The 19,268-nt window shown below is 43.2% G+C and overlaps 1 protein-coding gene across 1 annotated transcript in view; it reads right to left on the bottom strand.

Annotated features, from left to right (window-relative positions):
* Positions 1 to 3,858, bottom strand: part of MYO3A (myosin IIIA) — a 206,509-nt gene extending 202,651 nt beyond the window's left edge. Inside the window, exon 1 of the mRNA XM_074946105.1 lies at positions 3,841 to 3,858. The gene's annotated coding sequence lies outside the window, so the exon portion shown is untranslated. The remainder of the gene's footprint in view (positions 1 to 3,840) is intronic.
* Between the last annotated feature and the right edge of the window lie 15,410 nt (positions 3,859 to 19,268).

The following is a 19,268-nucleotide window of genomic DNA, read 5'->3' as shown; positions in this document are numbered from 1 at the left end:
TCTGAGATGCTACTACTGTAGTCAGGTACGAACAAGGTATACTTGGGGGCACAATTGAGCCCAAAGTATTAATCTTAATTTCAGATGCCCTAATATAGTTTTTTTGGTCTTTGAAGAAAATATTTTTAGCCATACTGATCCTTTAAAAAAAGTGAATAAAGATCATTTAATGTCCTTTGAATAGACCAACATCTAAATACATCAGCTACTGGGTTGCAGGGGAGGGAACTACTCATGGGATTGGTAGTGAGAACATCACCCTTTATCTCTATTGTACAGATGAGGAAACTGAGGTCCACAGAAGATTAGTGATTTGCCCAAAGTCACATAGCAAATCAGGAGTCAAAAATTAACAGTTCCCAAAACACAGTCCTATGTTTAGTCCACTACATTACCATTTGTTTGCATGAATAAAAATAAAATACTAATGTCAAAAAAAAAATACACCTATCAATGAGCTAGAGCTTGGGAAGCTGCCAAAATAAATAACCCCAGGTAACATTCCAAAAATAAAAAAAATAGCAAACCAGATAGATGAGTTGCCAGACTTGGGTTTTGACCAATGATGCTTTGCAGAGCCAGCAACCCTCCACAGAGATTGCCATGATACCAACAGTTCAACCATGCAAGGGCCAGCAGCAAGGGCAGCCCAACGCAATGTAATACGGCAATGAAACACTAAGGAAGGTGGCACATGCTTAGATAATTTTTTCTATTTAATTTCCTCTCATTAAAAGGCAACATATTCCATGGCAGTAATTCAGAAGTTATGAGAGACCAAACCAAATTAGTTGTCTGAGGGTTGTGAACTGGGTCCACTGCTAAAGGAGATTGCCCAGGCTTCTCTTATGGAAGGCACGGTGCTTGATTCTTTAAAGGAAGCTGTTGTGTGATCTTTACTCAAGAAACCAATGTCTGATGCTGACAATCTTGCTAGATGTCATTCAGTGGGAAACCTTCCATTTTTGCTTAATATATAAGGAAGGTGGTTGCAAGACAACTCACAGAGTAACTAGAAGGGGGTCTCACAACAAATTTTTTTGGTGACCTCAGAGTGTGGCCACAAACTCTTGCTGGTGGCTGCTCTGACAATTTTTCCCAAAATACATAATTAATTTTAGGAAAAAAACAAATAAATATGCACATATACATGTCCAAATCCTCATAATTTATTTATGTAGGGTTTTTTTTTCCAGAATCAATAATAAAAATAATGTACATTCTTTAACTGGACCTAAACAAAATAGAAACACAGGGCGCTTTGCACGTTTTGCTTTATTTGGTTGATTTTTTTTTTTTAAAACACATGCTAGCTAGTAAATCTGCTACTGTGAAAAGTGGTATTTGTCCCCCTCCCCCATCACCACCTAGGAGGCTGTGGCCACATTTGAGAAATGCTGAATTAGATGATTCTGGTCTCCATGACCCTTGTCAGGGTCTTGCATATGGTACAGAAACCACACTGGTGACACTGGTACTGATAGTCTCCTACTGATGGATTCAGACTGGGTGTCCTGGCTGCCACTGTCTCTGCTACCTTCTACACCGATGATCATGAAAAGTTGACTAGCCTGTGGACTGTAGCACAAGTGGTCAGGGTTGCTCTTGAGTGGCTCCATTTATTTCATGAGCATTCCCAGAGGGCAACTGCTCTTTGCCCCTAAAAAGGCACTGTCATGAAGGGTTCCATCTTGTCCCCCATCTTTTTCAACTAGAATGGAGTGTTGCACATTGAGGGATAGAATATAGGCCATGCAGGCAGCCTACACATATTCCTGTGCCTCCATTATAGGGTCATGGAGTGGGATTCCAGAGTAATGGGGGTCGGAGGTGGCAAGGTCTGTGAACATGCATATCCACTAATCTAACCTCATGCATGGGGCTGCACAGTGGACAGTCTGATGTCAATTACTGCTACATCAGGCCCTAAATTAATACACAATTCCCATTTTTAGTCACATTAAGAGTACAGGAAAAACAAAACCAAAAGTAAAAAAACTCAATTTATTTTTTGTACTTGTAAAATAAAGTGATCTTAAGACTTCTATGCCAACGGTCATGCTACAGAGAATGTTTATGCCAGGGTATAAACCCATGAAACCATGGATAATAATGGAAGGCTGGAATGGTGATGTTACCAAATTTATTTGGACCTTGTGCCTCTAGAAGAAGTGAGGTGGCATTAACAATCAATTAACTGAATCCTATCCTTTTTATTTTGTGGCTCCCAACAGAAAAGTATTGCAAGTGATGAGAGAAATGTTTCAAGGCTTTCAAAGCTAAAGCATTGCTCAATTTTACATAAGAATGGCCACAATGGGTCAGACCAAAGGTCCAGCTATCCCGGTATCCTGTTTTCCGACAGTGAACAATGCCAATGCCAGGTACTTCAGAAGGAATGAACAGTACAGGTAATCATCAAGTGATCCATCCCTTATTATCCATTCCCAGCTTCTGGCAAATAGAGACTAGGGACATCAACCCTGCCCATCCTGGCTAAAAGTCACTGATGCACTATCCTCCATGAATTTATCTAGTTCTTTTTTGAACCCTATTATAGTCATGGCTTTCACAAAGTGCTCTGGCAAAGAGTTCCACAGGTTGACTATTTTAAATCAATAAATGTTTATAATGTCAAAAATCAATATGGTATGAATTTGTCTATTTCTCAAAACTTTTGAGAAGCACCAATGACTCAAGAAGAATTGGTTAGCTTTATCAGCCACCTCTAGCAAAGCTTGAAATCATTAGACGACATTAAAAGCTACAAGAAAATGTGCTAGTGATCAATATATAAAGAAATCGCGATGTAAACATCTACATGGTATGTAAAGGAAGCAACTAGAAAATAAAACATCAAAGTTCCATATTTACATTTTAAATTAATAGTTCCACTAACACACTGCTTGACTTAATTTGCATATGTTGTAGCAACAGACGGAACTAAGTATTTTAGTGGCCATGCAAAAAAAAAGAGTTTGTCTCAACATAATTTGCAAGCCCTTTGGACATTTTTTTTCAAATATTCTCTACTTTCCCCCGCCCCCCCCTTCCCCTCCTCCAGAAGCTCATTTCCAACACCACCGCAGTGACAAAGGGAACAGAACACATCGTCCAGGGTTCTGAATGATAAAAAGTTCAGGAAACAATCCCTTTGACATTGCAGATTACCGGCAGTTAATGACCGGTGAATTAACGATTTAAGGCAAAGTCAAGGTCTGTAAACAAGTCATTTGCTGTACTATTTGCAGAGTCAATTCCATTGCTATTAAAAACTGAATGACCGGAAAAACTTTCCGCACCAGTTGTAAAATGCTTCCCCCCCCCTCTCGTCATTTACCAAGGCTTTTTCCCCCCTCCGCTTTTCCACTCCTCCCTGCATTGTGCAAAGGTACATTCTGTGTATACCGCAAAAATCACATTGAAGCCAAAACTGTTTTACAGGCAACTTCAGTTCAAAGGAGATTTATCCTTTTAACGTGAGCAGAAGTATTACCTAAGGTGCGTTTGTTGGCTAGGTAGTTTGTGTAATGTCATTTACGCTGATTATAAATGCAACACAGCAGGAGCCATTGTACTTTATCCTCTTAACAGATGTTTATTAAACAGGGGGGCGAGCTCCAGCCCACTCGGTGTACGGAGGCAGCTTTTGCTTCCCCCCTTGCCCTGTGGTCTTCGGGACGGTTTACACCTTCCCCATCTTCTTCCTCTGAACAGCCTCACTCCATACCCAGCAGGCTGGGGCTTGTTTGTTTTGCAAGGAGCGACTGAGCCCCCGCCTCACAATCCCCTTGCTGCTGCAGCTCACTACCTAGCAAGCAAACAAGGAGGGTCACTCACCTGTGGGAGAGCAGGGAGCCGGCAGGAGACTCGGCAGCAGCTGCATGCATTGACCTACCCACTGGATTCCTGCACCTGTGCAGGCGGGGGGCGGGCTCCTGCTACCTCCTCTTTTGCTCGGGCAGCCCCTGCAGCAGCTCCCATGCAATGACCCCGGGGCCTGGGATTACTAGAGGAGTGAAACTAGTGTCGGGTTTCCAGGTTGCCTTGCTCTGCGCGCTGCTCCCCTGCGTGGGGCTCTACGCTGCCCCAGAGCTTGGACCCTTCCTGGGCTTCACCGGTCTGCTCCAGGCCCCCTCGCCCTGCCCCCAGCAGCAGTTCCGCCCGGGGGATGAACACACTGCCCCACTAATCTCCTGCAATCCCAAGCAAAGCCGGGGGGCTCCCCGGCTCCCCCCCTCTCCGCCGCCTGGGGATAATGAGTCGCTCAACAGCTTGGCAAGGGGCTTGTGCCCTATATAGCTGCTCCCTGCAGTCCACGGGCAGCTCCAAGGTACAGGAGGGCTCCGGCTGGCTGCTGAGCTGCGTGCACGTGTGGCCAGCAGGGCCGGTTGCCACGGGGGGAGCTTTGCACTAACAGCAGAAGCAGATCAGCTCCTCTCTCTGGCTGAGCAGCAGGCGCTGGCTTTATCAGACCATGGATCCGGGTGAAAACTGGCTCCACCTGGCTCGTGCTGAGCTCTCTACCCAACCCAAGGCCCCAGACTGTATTGTCAAAATAGAGAACAAGCGTAAGTGTTCCCATTGCACCTCAAACACCTGCAGTTTGCTGCATCCCCTGGAAACAACACGGCAAAGCCCCAGGTGCAGCACCCAGAATGGGATCCTGCCCGTTTTAGTCGTGGCCCCCAAATTCTAATGTCTAAACAGAGAATAAGTGCAAATATTTCTGTTGTGCCCCCCAAAAAAAATTCATCCTGACCCTGACACATCTTGGTGTGGCAGCACCACAAATACCCAGATCTGGCACGGGATTTCTGCTGGCTCTTGCCACTTTTTCCCACCACCACCCTCCAAAATTCTACCACCATAACAAAAGAACAAGCTTCATTGCTTCTGTCACACTTTAAAAATCTGGATCCTGATGCACCCCAGCACAAAGGTGTCCCAAAAACTCAGAGCTGACATGCAGATCGAGACAAACTTTGGTCACAAACTCAAAAATTGTACCATCAGCTCATAGAACAAGCATTACTTTTGCTAGTCCATCAGAAAAAAAAAAATCTGGAAGCAACACATCCTGCTCAGAAAAAGCTGCAACAACTGGCTTAGCATCTGGATCTGGCAAATTTTTGGCTATTACCACTGCACCCATTGTGAAATTTAGTACATATGTCCCAGAGAGACCAGGCAGGACCTACAATGGGATCAAATGTGCTGCACAATTCCTTTGGATGATCACAGTCGGTTTTCTTTCATGTCATCTCTCTCTGACTCCCACTCTGGGGTAGCATGGGTCCATTAAATGGCCCTACTCTGACCCTAAGTAAGCAGTATGTGAAACTATATCGCCTGGCACATAAGATTTCTTTGGCATATTGACAATTCCTGAAAATTAGCTAAAGTCAACTCCCCTCTCCTCCCACCCCTCCCAAATTTTGGCTTCACTGAACCCCCCTTGCCCCCAAGTATCCAGATTTCTTGAGCAGCTTTGAAACTCTTATCCTAAATGTTTTATGGAGAAGGGCATGTGTGTGTTGGAGGAACAAAGAGGAAAGACAGCAAAGCATGCTGGGATGGGGAAAGAAAAACAGAAAGAAGAAAATCAGCAGGAAGGATTTAAAATGAGTTTAAGGGAAAGGAAATGTATCATTGAGCTGCTGCCTGACCTTGGGTGTCACTCTGTCTCTCTGCGTCGCTGTTCCCCCTCCCATCCTTTGGCTGTCTTGTCTGTTTAGACTATAACTCTTCAGGGCAGGGACTCTTTCTATGTGTTTGCACAGTGCATAACACAATGGGACCCTGATTTGGTTGGGACTTCTGGGGGCCATTGTGACACAGGTTTAAATAAACATTATTTCTGCAGCAATGCAGAGTTTTGTTTAAAGCTGTATGTGGGATCAGTTCAATGCAAACAGTGTTTTTAGGAGATTCATGGGAGATTATTTTAATATTAGCTTATTTAGGATACAAATTAAAATTAAAATGTAATAAATGCAGAATTGCTACCACTAGTGCAGTGTTAATGTTGTAAGATTAAGCATTCAAAAAATTCTGAAAGCTCCCAAAGTGAAGCTTGCCATAGCGATATTAATTTGGCCATATTATGCATGCTGTATTATTTTATGGCATACATTAATAACATTAATATTTTACAAGGGAAAGAAGAACAGCAAATACAACGTACAAAATGGGAGACAACAACCTGTAATAAATAATAATAAAGCAACAAAAACAGGATGAGGAGAAAAATAAATATATAACATGCAAAACATACATTTGTGTTAAATGTCTCTAGGTGGACACACAAAACACTCAAAAGTTAGGAAATGCCATATTTAAGATTGTACAGGCAACAGAAATGATCCCACTGTACCTCAGGCCCTTCCTGATCTCTTTGGGGCACAGTGGGATCATACGTGCTGCACAATTCCTTTGGATACTCACAGTCGGTTTTCTTCCAAATCATCCTTCTCTGACTCTCAATGCAATTTATGGATCAGTTTAGAAATATAGTTTAGGTAGCTTTTCTTTATTTTAAATGTTCTGTACTTTCTTCAAAACTTCTGATCATTACTTAGGTACATTAGAAGCTCCTAAGACAGATAGAGGGGTAACATTCTCTAAGTTAGCATGTCACACAGCATGCTCTGTATTAGAGCACATCATTTTATAGCTTCTGGATTATTTATTATATACAGACATAGCAAAAGTAACAAGGTTAAAGACATAAAATAGATAAACTTTTTAACGAAGAAGAAATACGAGGTTTACATTATCCAATCTAACGATCTTTCTTAGACACTTCTAATGTGAGCATCACCAGAATGGTGAAGAAAGGGGAAGGATGCTCTTGTGCTTAAATCACCAAATTAAGATTATAATAGTTATTATATTTATTTATATGGTGGAAGCACCTTGAGGCCCCAGGCAGGGACTAGAATCCTAGAGTGCTGGGCACTGCATACACACACAGAACAAGGGTCCCTGTCCCAAACTCTAGTCAGAGCTCTGCCACAGATGTCTTGTGTAACCTTGGACAACTTATATAGGGTAGGCCTATGCTAGGAGCTGGGGGTCTGAGTCCCAGCTAAGGAGACATTCTTGTACTTGCTCTGATAGAACTAGCACACTAAAAATAGAATGTAGCCACGGCAGCATAAGCTGTGGGATGGTTTGTGCCCACACGACTGACAGGCATGTACTTGGGGCAATTAGCCCATCCTGCTGCCCCAACTACATTCCCTGTTTAGTGAGCTAGCTCAATGAGAGAGAGTCTCTCTCCCCGCTGGCTGGGAATCACACCCCCAGCTCCAAGTCTAGACATACCCTTTATCTCTCTATGTTGCAATTTCCACCTCTGTAAAATTCAGATAATACTGCCCTACATAAAGGGAGGGCTTGTGAGGATTAATTATCTGTGTGGCATTCAAATACCACACTGCCGTGTTCCATAGAAAAAAATCTATAAATAAGCAAATAAATAAATAAGAAATTGCATCTAGGCAGCAGAAGATAGACTATTGGGTTAAGAATTAAATACAAACAGTACACTTCTCTCTCTGAATAATTTTTTTCTGTCTACTCGTTCAGCATAACTCAACAAATTTCTCCCCTTTTGGTGTCTGTTACAGGAAACAATACTTACCTCTACACCTAAGCAAATATCCTTCAGGAAAACTATCAAGTAGCTTGTCTATGCTATAGCCAGTTGTTCTTCTGATCACACGTATTATTTGCCATAATAAATAATTGAGCATAACCCAGTTCCAGAGTTACCCATTGAGTGCACAGATTTCTTTGAAACATTTAGGCTCTGCCAGATATTTTCTTTAGTGACTCAAAAGAGCTCCCTATCCCTTTCTGAAGCTCTTAGAGGTGTGATCTGTGTAATCACATTTAAGGGGCTGGTTGGCTCAGGAAATTGTTAATAGGATACAGAGCCTTTTGCATCTAGCCTGGATCAGGGGTGATGAAAAGTTGTTTCCATGTAACAGCTCTTTGGGATCATATGTGATTTGAGCTAGTGGCCTTAGTCCACTTCCTAGTGGAGAAATATTTGCATTTATTATTTTAATGTATAGAATGTGTTTATCAGACTTCTCCAATTGCCTGGACAACACTGAAAGACATTTGGTAATTAACAAAATAATTAATGTGCCCAATGACAATTAAAAGGTTCAACCAGGTCGATCATCAAAAGGATCAAAAAAATCTCCACTCCAAAAAATATCTCCTTGACCTATGCAAGCCATTGCAAATAGGTGAACATTAAAGAGTGCCTTAGAGATCAATAAACTTGGGTTCTGTCAGAAACCCCGGGGAGTGGGTTAAAGAGTTGAGAGCCCTTCACTGAGATTCCTCTTTTATAAACTCCATGGCATTAAATCTAGGGGCTATTAGACTGAACACCTAAAAGGATCTCTCTGTCAGGAGAGATTGAGAGGACAGAGGTGGTCTCTAAATTAACTTGGATTCAAGCCATAATGGGATTTATATATCAAACCCAACACTTTGAATTGCACTGGGAAATGAACTGGAAGCTTGTGCAGATTCCCTGAAAGCAACCCCATCAAGTGGGCAGCCGCTTTCTGCTCCTGTTGATCTTTCTACATGGTCATCAAGTGTAGCCCCTGCATTGTAATAATCCAACCTGGAGTGACAAAGGCACAAATAGCTCTGGAGAGATTCGAAAGGACTGAACACAAGTAGAGCAGATAAGTAATATATTTTTAAAATTTGCAACATTTTTGTTTAAATTTCAAAGCTGTTTCCATTTCACAGGGTTCAAAACAGCCTTTTATATTTTCAATTTTTTGGTGCGTTTTTTAAAATCAAAGCTAATTACTGTCTTTTAACATTTACTGAAATCCCAATTTTGAGGACCAATTTGATCATCTTTTTTTATAACAAATTCTATAATAAATGTCAGGGAGAGGAGTCTTGGAAAACTGAGAACTCCAAAAATTTCCAGAGCTGCTCAGTAACTACACATGGGAAGGTTAGAGACCAGGTGGAAATTGAAGAGATTATCTATATCATGATAGGACATCTTGGATGTGGGCCTAACAATTGTTTATTTAAGAGATGCTGGTAACCTACCCCCACTTTGGAAGTCATTGACTATTTTCACCAAAAACAGACCAGGCCTGGATTTTTGGCACCTAGAAAAATCACAGGAACACTGTGATCCACAAAGCACGAGTTAAGCATCTAGGCTTCCTTTACAACGGATGGGGAGAGACAGCCACGTTAGAATGGGCTCCATATACTTAGCAGGCTAGGCAAGGAGCTGCCTAAGATAGCCAGTGGGATATGCCAAGGAGAGGGGTATATCCTAAGCTCTGCCTCTCTCATGGAGTCAGATACCGAAGTCCAGACTGCAGGGAGGCACCTCTCTCTGCTAGTGATCAACAGCTGGGAACCCCTTCTTAGGGTATGTCTACACTACGGAATAAGGTCGAATTTATAGAAGTCGGTTTTTTAGAAATCGGTTTTATATATTCGAGTGTGTGTGTCCCCACAGAAGTGCATTAAGTGCATTAACTCGGCGGAGTGCTTCCACAGTACCGAGGCTAGAGTCGACTTCCGGAGCGTTGCACTGTGGATAGCTATCCCACAGTTCCCGCAGTCTCCGCTGCCCATTGGAATTCTGGGTTGAGATCCCAATGCCTGATGGGGCTAAAACATTGTCGCGGGTGGTTCTGGGTACATATCGTCAGGCCCCCCTTCCCTCCCTCCCTCCGTGAAAGCAAGGGCAGACAATCGTTTCGCGCCTTTTTTCCTGAGTTACCTGTGCAGACGCCATACCACGGCAAGCATGGAGCCCGCTCAGGTAGCCGTCACCGTATGTCTCCTGGGTGCTGGCAGACGCGGTACGGCATTGCTACACAGTAGCAGCAACCCATTGCCTTCTGGCAGCAGACGGTGCAATATGACTGGTAGCCGTCATCGTCATGTCCGAGGTGCTCCTGACCACGTCGGCTGGGAGTGCCTGGGCAGACATGGGCGCAGGGACTAAATTTGGAGTGACTTGACCAGGTCATTCTCTTTAGTCCTGTAGTCAGTCCTATTGAACCGTCTTATGGTGAGCAGGCAGGCAATACGGATTGCTAGCAGTCGTACTGTACCATCTTCTGCCGGGCAGGCAAGAGATGACGATGGCTAGCAGTCGTATTGTACCATCTTCTGCCGGGCAGGCAAGAGATGAGGATGGCTAGCAGTCGTACTGTACCATCTTCTGCCGAGCAGCCATGAGATATGGATGGCATGCAGTCCTTCTGCACCATCTGCTGCCAGCCAAAGATGTAAAAGATAGATGGAGTGGATCAAAACAAGAAATAGACCAGATTTGTTTTGTACTCATTTGCTTCCCCCCCCTCATTCCTCTAGGTCACACTGCAGTCACTCACAGAGAAGGTGCAGCGAGGTAAATCTAGCCATGTATCAATCAGAGGCCAGGCTAACCTCCTTGTTCCAATAAGAACAATAACTTAGGTGCACCATTTCTTATTGGAACCCTCCGTGAAGTCCTGCCTGAAATACTCCTTGATGTAAAGCCACCCCCTTTGTTGATTTTAGCTCCCTGAAGCCAACCCTGTAAGCCGTGTCCTCAGTCGCCCCTCCCTGCGTCAGAGCAACTGCAAACAATTGTGCACCTGAGTTGAGAGTGCTGTCCAGAGCGGTCAAAATGGAGCACTCTGGGATAGCTCCCGGAGGCCAATACTGTCGAATTGTGTCCACAATACCCCAAATTCGAGCCGGCAAGGCCGATTTAAGCGCTAATCCACTTGTCAGGGGTGGAGTAAGGAAATCGATTTTAAGAGCCCTTTAAGTCGAAATAAAGGGCTTCATCGTGTGGACGGGTGCAGGTTTACATCGATTTAATGCTGCTAAATTCGACCTAAAGTCCTAGTGTAGACCAGGGCTTAGAGTCAGGTTGCTTAGGTGCCTAAGTGATTTTTTGTGAGAATGAGTTAGACACCTGTCTCACACCACACAAAATGGAAGAGAAGGAGGTGTAGGTGGGTAAAAGTTATAGAGGGGGCACCCAGCCCCTTTCTCCTCCTCAATTTTGAATGGGACCTGATCCTATAGGCAGCCTCTGAGCACACGCACCAGATTGTGCCCCGCACACAAGATACATGATCACCAGCCTATCTTTCTCCAGTTCATGGATCGCTCTGGGACTTAGGTGGGAGATGGGCCTCCATATGCCTAGAGTGAGGAAGCAGTGCGCATGCCCAGAGGCAGGAACATAGTTGCCTAGGGAATTTTCACCTTGATAATTTATGCACCACGTGAATTTAGGTGCCTAAAGGGATTAGCAGGAGTTTTGTGGATTGCAGTGGAGGCATAGAAAGACCTTTGTGGATCTGGGCCCCAATGTCCTGCATGCTCAAGCACCTCCAGTACCTCAGTGAGTGAAGGCAGCTGAAATCCATTTACAAGTATATGTAATTTTCATGAAAATGTTAAGTTAAAATTATTTTTAAAATGACTGTTGAATTAAAAGACAAAAGAAAAAATATTATCTAAATTAAAAATACACATACACATTTTTCTGCACCTAGACTATTCCACAGCTAGTCAAAAGAATTAGCAGCTGAGTGGTTTGAGATTAAAAAAAATACACAGGAAACAAACATCTTCCTAAAATAACCATTAACTTCATTGAGTAAAATGGGCTTTCTTACTTAAATATCACTTTGTTAGCTAATGAAGCACAGCCTGATATCAATGGTTTGGTTTGGCTGGAAAACAAATGTTTTAAATATAAAACAAATTCTCATCTAAGTTATTCTGATAGGGAATTATAGGAGTAGTGCAAACACCCTGAACTAAAAAGGGCCCTTTCTGAGATTTATAGATCTCTTCCTGCAGACAAAACAAGAATTAAAATCTAGGCGCTCTTTGGGGCAGGGACTGTTATTTACTATATATCTGTGTAGCACCCAGCACAATGGGGTCATGGCTTTGTTGCCTTCTGGGTACTACCACAATATGAATGTTTAATAAGAGGGCAAACAGAGGCCCAATCCATTTAGAATGATGAAGCAAGACCCAAGCATTGATTAATTGCCCCCTCCCCGAATAGGCCATTGGGCACAAAGATCAATTCAGCCCAAGGGTAACATGTGACAGTTTTTGACTGGTGACCAGCCTGCGGGTTTCATCAGGGCAAACCTGTGCTTCTGTGGCCAGGGTGCTATACTTCCACGGGAGCACTCTGTACATGAAATCTATTACATACCTTTATACCCTGGCTACTCCTGCCCTGGCCAAACACCAATTCTAGGGTCTGCACTGGTCAAGGGAAAAGAGGGTTATGGCTGCTTGCACCACTGCAATTCTCCTCCAAGTGTATCTTCTGATACTGAGAGCCCTGCAGCCCTAGTCAGGCCAGCATACTCCATGGCTGAATCAAACTCAGTGATTTTATTGTGAGTCTTGTGAAATCTTGGGCTTTTATTGGCCAATGTACATGGCAGAGAGGTTTTAACCGTATAATCTCTATGCAAAAGAATAAATGGACACAAGAATTATAACGTTCAAAAGCCAGTCGGAGAACACTTCAACCTCCCTGGTCACTCAATTTCAGACCTAAAAGTTGCAATTCTCCAACAAAAAACTTTCAAAAACAGACTCCAACCAGAAACTGCAGAATTGGAATTAATTTGCAAACTGGACACCATTAAATTAGGCTTGAATAAAGACTGAGAGTGGATGGGTCATTACATCAAGTAAAAACTCACACCTTCTTGTCAACTGTTTGAAATGGGCCATCCTGATTATCACTACAAAAGTTTTTTTTCTCCTGCTGATAATAGCCCACCTTAATTGATTAGTCTCGTTACAGTTGGTATGGCAATACCCATTTTTTCATGTTCTCTTTGTATATATATATATATATATATCTTCCAACTGTATTTTCCACTGCATGCATCCGATGAAGTGGGTTTTAGCCCACGAAAGCTTATGCCCAAATAAATTTGTTAGTCTCTAAGGTGTCACAAGTACTCCTCATTTTTTTTTAAATTAAGTTTCTAGTTCTTTTGATTGCAGAGGTAATCTTGAAAGCATGGGCAGAGTGTACCCTAAAGGCTAAGGAATCAAAAGTCAAACTATTGCTTTTTTTTAAATCTCATGATTTGTAAGCCAATCTCGTGATTCTTTGGGGCCTGACTTATGATTTTTGCACACTTGGGGTTGGCAGCACTACAATCTCTACATCACCGCCTTGGCAAAACAGTTCCTTTGCAAATTTGGCATTTTTACATTATACACAAAATGTTTTGGCTCAGGTATGCAGAGGGTCTCCCTGTTCAAATGCTCCCTGTTCTTCTGATTCTGGCCTCCCTTTGAAAAACTTACCAACACAGAAAACCATTTGGCCTGGATTCTGCTCCCTCTGAAGGCAAAGAGAAATTTGCTATTGCCTTCAGTAGGAGCAGGCACATTGCCTGACTCTGCACACATCACAAATATATCTACTAATATCATATTAATCCCATATTATTTGCTATAAAATATCAAAGACTAAGAATTTTCCCCTCAAGGCAAAATAAAATAGAAGCAGGCTATTTCCATCTCTTTAATACCAAATGATGAGCAGTGCCTTAATCTGACAGTATCTTTACTTGTCAAAGGGAGGTCTGGCCCTCTGTCTCAAACTGTATAACCATTTTTCTAAAGTAATTGGCTTCTCCTGTCCATAGTGTCCAGCCTGCAGGTACTTCTGAATTCCTTAGTCTCCAAATCCATAGCCACATCCAAAAATAATTCTTATAAATAGGTTTTTTTCCTGTGTCTTTCCTTAATCTCTGGGGATATTCCCAAGATAGCCATCAGAGGATTTGGATTTGTCTTTCTTTTTTTATCCAATTAGGGAGCATAGCAAACAGTGGCACAAACAGGATTACACTTTCAGGGGGGCCCAGATCTCGAAGGGAATAGAAATCTTTTCAGCTCCAGCTCCCTGCTCTGCAAGCTGTTCTTTTTGTGATCTCTTCCTTTTGCATCTTTCTAGTCTATTGACAACACATTTTAAATACATTGCATTTAAAAAAAAGGGCATGCAGTCCCATTGCTGCAGTTTTTAAAGCTTATTTGCCCCAATGTGTTGGACCATTTTAACTAGATGTAGCATTTCCTCTCACTGAATGACAGGAGGTGCTCAGCCCCTCAGTACCAGTATCTGCATCTATTTGAACCAATCAACACATTGCTGGTTCACCAGAGCACTTCAGACACGCTTGCTAGGGCCTACCTGCAGAGGCAGATCCTTTCAAGGCCAGTTTTCCATGGACCAAACTATGAGTAGCACTCACAATAGAAATAAGGCCCAAAGTTTTGAGAGCAAGGGTTATTAAACACTGGAATAAACTACCAAGGAAATGGGTAGATTCTCCAAATCTTGATGTCTTCCAGTCAAGACTGGATACCTTTCTAGTAGAAATGTGTTAGCCAGACAAGTTATTGGACTCAATGTAGGGGTAACTGGGTGAAATTCTACGACTTGTGTCATACAGGTGGTCAGCGTAGATGATCTAATGGTCCCTTCTGGCCTTAAAATCTATGAATCTGTAGTAACTGAAAGGGTCCTTGCTTGAAGGAATGCTGCTTCCTCCGTGCACTTCTGGGATGCATATTGGTTTAAACGAATGAGGAACAGGCAGGGTAATGACTCTGTCCATCCAGCCCTTGCTGGTCGCTGAGCTGGATGATTTATCTTCAAAAGTGTTTAGCATCCTCAACTCCCATTGCAGTCACTGAGAGGTAAAGGCACTCAGTACTTTGCAGGACCAAGCCCTGGAGGATCCTAAAGGATGGGGTAGCCTGAACAATTGTTTGCACAGTGGGCTGCTCCCCAAAGCCAAAGTCCTCCTCAAACTTCCTCTGGACTGCATTACCACAGCAGGCCAGAGCCTTGGTGGAACAATTTGGCCCCCTGAATTGAAAGTTTGCCACACAGATTAGGAATCAGTTACATTAACATAAATGATTGTCCTTGGTCAAAAATGAGCTAGGCTCATTCTTAAATCAAACTACAGTATTTAACTCTTTGATCTGCTAGAACAGCAAACATCACAGACACTAAAACGTTTTCAGATGGACCACATGATTTTGCGTCCCTTAATTCTGGGGTGTCTTTAAGGTGTCTCATACATCGAGGCACTCAAAATCATTGGACACCTTTGAAAATTTCGGACTAACGGGGATTGGTTTTCTGAAGTACGACTCTGCTCTGAAAAGTAATTCTGCAAAAGTGGCATTGTGTGAGTCCATGTTTATAGTCTCTCAGTAATTCCCAAATCAAATATGCTCCATTTAAAAGTTAAAAAAAAAAAAAAGTTAACTGCCAGCCCTGCCAGTTCAGCCTGGGATCTGAAAGTCAAGCTAGATTCTTTCCTTTTTATACATTATTATCAGGACTGTTTCTTTCAGAGGTGCTTGCACAACCCAGTTGCCTTCAGTGGATTTGTACAGACGTAACTGACTGGAAATTAGCAAACAATTCTGTTCATGCATAAGAGGGTCTGTAGTAATAACCAGTACTTGTTACAAAAAAAAAATCTGGTTTGTGCCAGTACATTGTATTTGTTTTTAGAACTCCCAACCCTTCAGACCTCAGCGATCTGAGCATGTAACACAATTCTGCACTGCAACAGGAGCTGTCTTACAAGAATGGCTGATGCTCCCCAAATTCATTCCCATTGCTCAGTCCCCTGTGACTGCTCAGTAGCTTCCCTGGAGAGAGACCAGAGGGCGGTAATATATTTTCTAGCAGTATTATCTTCTGCCAAGATTTCCATAAGGAAAGTCCATGTTCTGCAAGGGATGGTGCTGAAAGTAGAAGAAACTCCCTTGCTCCATTCCCATCTGCCTTTGCTCCACCTCCTGAATTCCCCAGAGCTCTGTCCCTGTGCAGTTCCAGTGAGTGGGCAACTACATGGGAGAGGGGAGAGCGTATGACATTGCAGAGTTGACACTCTCAGGCTTTCTGCACAGAAAGGGGAGAATCCATGCACACGGGATCCTTTCCAAATGGGGTGGTTCAACTCTGAATAGGGCCAAATTGTGAGTTCCTTGTTCTTGTATCTCACCTAGAGCCCAACATCCATCGGGGTTCACATTTAAGAACATGTTTGACAATTACTCTTATGTGCTGTCTTGCACATACACAGCAAATAGACAGTGCATGATAAACTACCCTGCTTTTCAAAACAGTGGGTTGACGTCTCAATTCCATTACACCAGGTCTAGGTTATGATTGGAGAATGAGGCCCCAAATCATGGGCATTTAAAATGAATATGATGTAGCTCATTTTACAAATACTTATGTATCAGATAGCATACAATGTAGTTCAATACAAGGTGCTGTAAAGAAGAACACCACCTCACTGATCCTCTGGGAATTTTAATTTTCATGAGGAAAGAATCATTTGAATATGCTATGATGAAGAATGTTACGAACAAAATGTAAATGAAATCATGAAGCTGCATTTGAAAAACACAGAAATGTTTTAAATCGTCAATATTTCCCCACTGCCTTGTCTAAGAAGCATGGAAGGTGGCTTGGAATGCAGGCTGCAATGTGTGTGTTTGTTAAATAATGTACCTTTGTAAAGCTGAGGTAAACTAATACTACAATTCCTTAAAACATTTAAGCTGCCAATTAGCATAATGGCCCAGCAGGTATTGTGTCAGGCTGCTGCTCAGTGCCAGAAGAAGAACTTTAGGGAGGAAAAAGCTACTAACGCAAAACTGAAATGGGACTATGATTGAGCTAATTGTAGCCATGACACCCAAGGCTGTATGGGTGAAAGTCTCCAATCCCAGATGTGAAAATGGATTTTCTGAAGCTGTTTTAGGTAAGAGGCTGAGTGGAACAAGCTCCATGACTCACAACTACTCCACACTCCTTTATAGGTGTTACTAGCCTACCGAATCCCCTCCAAGGGCCAGATCCTGCAAAGTGGTGTTTGGCTTCAGTTCCCATTGAGGTACTGGCATTAGTAGGTGGCATTCATCCAGAGGCAGTGCTAGCCCATTGGGGGCCCTAAGCACGAATATTTCCCCCCTCCCGGAACACATAATAAAAAGTGAATAGGTCCCCCTCTGGAGCTGCTCAGGGCCCTAAGCAATTGCTTAGTCTTCTTATGCCTAGCACCAGCTCTGCAGTCATCAGATTTATATCCTGCCAGGATTGGCTTCTCCATCACCAATGGGGTCCTGATTGTTGAATCTTGACCCGACCTCTCTCCTGCAAAGAGCTTGCCCCTTTTAAAACTTCAATCCCTGTGGCACTGGTAATGCCCAGCCTCAGAGTTTTATTGTTTTTTATAACTTTTTCATGGGAGTGATTGGATAGGACCAGCGAGCACCTCTCTCAATCTGGATTCTGAGCCACAGCATCATACAGAGGCCTTAAAAACAGGCATTACTTTATCCTCATGGATCTGAGGTGAGTTTTTTGGGGCCTGTGATGGCTTTAATGGTTCAGTCATCAAAATGTGCAGTGGAACCAGCTGATGCCCTTGTTGTCTAAGTTCCAGTGGCAACAGCCCCCCTGAAACCATCATCATCCTTCTTGAGGTCAATGGTTTCTTTAGGACAAGGATATCAAGATGCTTATCTGAGTGCACTGGGATTGGGCTATGCATGGGGGCACGGGCTTTGGTGAGCCTTAGCTTTAAAGTGGGAATGTGAAACGTGGGGTCACATGAGCACCAGAAGCGGGGAGGCTAGCAACAGCTTGTTGTGACTGTTTCTTTCCTTCCTTCACTGATGCAGGACGGCCACCTCTTCAAAAGGTTTAATAGATAATGCAGATGTCAAATATATTATAGGTGGGGCTGATAATACAATGTAATAATAATAATAATATGTAATGCCCAACACTTCCCATTATAAACCTCTGTTTTCAGTTACTTATAATTAGTCAAAAATTAACCATTAACCAGGCCCAGGCTGAGAAAAGAGAGAGAGAGAGAGAGAGAGAGAGAATGTGTCTGTGTAAAATTTCAGCCAAACGTTTTAGCTGTTTCTAAGAACAAGGGAAAAATACATAGTTTTGCCCATCCTGGTGGCCTTTTATTTGAAAAGCTCTAGCCCCTGCATGCTTAGGAGCAGGGACTTTAAATTTGCAGCAGGGATGGGACTTTTGCCATCCTTGTGAAATCCTGCCCTCATTTGGCCAAGTTGTAAGCCTTTGAAAAATTATGTTTCCCATATGTTCAGTAGAGACTTAGATTTTATCAGCTAAATTCCTCAAAGATTCTGTCTTTGCTGAGCAGGACTTTCCCTGCAATTGCAGCTCTGGGCTGCTGCAGGCTATGCTGGGCCTGGCCCTGGGCACATGACCTGCGAGAAGGAGACTGTCTCTTCTGTGTTCTCAGGGGCCTGCCTGCTTGGCTCAGACAGGGTGGAAGGGGAAGCTGCCTGATTTGAATACAGAGGGACAAGAGCTGGACCTGTTGGCCACAAGTCTGTGGAGAGGAGGAATGGGGTGTTGGAAACTGGGACTGGAGGCTGGTAGGGGGAGAGGGAAACTGGGATTAGGAGTTAGATGAGGGGTGGAGACAGGGCTGGCTGGATAAAGAGAGTGGGCCTGAGAACCAAGGAAGGAAATTGGGAGCCAATAGGTTAACAGGGATACTGAGATCAGATGAGGAGCCAAGGGGGAGACTGGGATTGAGAACACACAATTAGTGACCAGTTATGAAAAGTCTAATTTAAGTGACGTACCTAGCATGACATAGCAATGCAGTGGCAGAGGCAGGGATAGAATACAGTTGTTCAGGGCAGCTATCAACTGCCTAAACCACAAGACCATCCTTTCTCTTCCTGCTGGCCCCTGTCTCATTCACTACACACCTAGGGGAGATGGTTGGGAGATGTCTAGGTAATCTCCATGCCGGATTTTAGCATTGAGAGGGAAGAAAAAGTAAGAAAGGATACAGCTGTGGGTAGGAGAATGTATATAAGGAGGACAGGCAGTGTGGATACCAGTCTAATAGGTTATAATGGCTGTAGAATGACCTACCTAATCGGGTGAAGAAAGTGAGCGAGGCCAAACAGCAAAAATTAAGATGTTTGTACACAATGCAAGGAGCGTAGGTAACAAAGGATGCAAGGAGCCTAGGTAACAAAGATGTTTGTACACAATGCAGAGGAGACCTGGGATTACTTTAAATCAAAGCTGCAGAAGCTATCGGAAGCCTGCATCCCAAGAAAGGGGAAAAAATTCATAGGCAGGAGTTGTA

Source organism: Natator depressus, chromosome 2 (genome assembly GCF_965152275.1).
Source record: "Natator depressus isolate rNatDep1 chromosome 2, rNatDep2.hap1, whole genome shotgun sequence".
Taxonomy (NCBI): Eukaryota; Metazoa; Chordata; order Testudines; family Cheloniidae; genus Natator; species Natator depressus.
Note: the sequence above shows the minus strand (reverse complement) of the source record. Positions and strands in the feature narration are given on the sequence as shown.